Below are 1055 nucleotides of genomic sequence, written 5' to 3'. Positions count from 1 at the left end.
TATACTATATAAGCTACACATTATTGCATTATTATATCATTCCAGGCTTATTTTAAAAATATCACAACTTAAAAAAATGTTATTTTTATGTTAGTTATTATTATGAATAAATTAGATAAAAATTACTCTATTAATTATCAAAAGTAAACTACTAACTTAATAGTTAATGTCAAATAGCATTTGTGTCTGTTAAGATCTTCAAAAAAATTATAATCACCTTCTAAAAGAATAATATATTTTGAATTGTATTATTTTTGTAAATAAAAAGAGAATCTTTTACAAAAAATATTTAGAGTCAAGATAATTTTGGTGATCGAAGTTTGAAGAAATTGTTTTATATTGAATTTAATCATTTTTAGAGATCTGATCAAGATAAATATAAAAACTGTTTAATAATGTTTTGAGTTATGTCAGTTTGGATAAATTATTCATATTTGTATAATTGTAACAATTAAAAAATCTATTTATTGATCATATTTGACCTTGGATAACTTTGTCAAGGCAGATCAAAATTACATCGATTTTTTTTAATGAAATAGATCATTTCATTTAAAAAAAAATCTTACTTTTTATTCTAAAATCTAATAGCCGATGAGCTTTCCAAAATCCTATAATAAAGTGTGTGTGTGTGTGTGTGTGGGGGGGGGGGGTGCGAGCGCGCGCGCGCGTGTATTATACATACGCACACGCACACACAAAAGGTGTAAATCCGATTGGGCAACCGACCTCTACGCGGTATATCTTGGGTAATGCTAATACCGGCAGTACTATAACTTTTAATCTTTATAACTCGAGATTTACTTAATCAAAAGATACTTTATTATAATTTTGGAAAGCTCTGGACATCGGCTATTAGGTTTTAGAATAAAAGATGTTTCATTTAAAGAAATCGATATGACCTTGATCTGACCTGTAAAGCCATCCAAGGTTAAACTGATATAATCAATAAATAGATCTTTTTAAACCTCACAACTTTGGTCTGAATATATTTTTGATTGGATCTTATCCTGCAGAGATAAAAAGGACGGGTAGTCTGAGACATCCTGTATATATAT

General features: G+C 27.9%; 1 protein-coding gene across 2 annotated transcripts in view; it reads right to left on the bottom strand.

Moving 5' to 3' along the window:
- Positions 1 to 1055, bottom strand: part of LOC108692533 (G-protein coupled receptor Mth2-like) — a 32373-nt gene that overhangs the window by 27480 nt on the left and 3838 nt on the right. The gene's annotated exons all lie outside the window — the stretch shown is intronic.

Source organism: Atta colombica, unplaced genomic scaffold (assembly GCF_001594045.1).
Source record: "Atta colombica isolate Treedump-2 unplaced genomic scaffold, Acol1.0 scaffold76, whole genome shotgun sequence".
Taxonomy (NCBI): Eukaryota; Metazoa; Arthropoda; class Insecta; order Hymenoptera; family Formicidae; genus Atta; species Atta colombica.
This window is presented reverse-complemented; position numbering and strand designations above follow the sequence as displayed.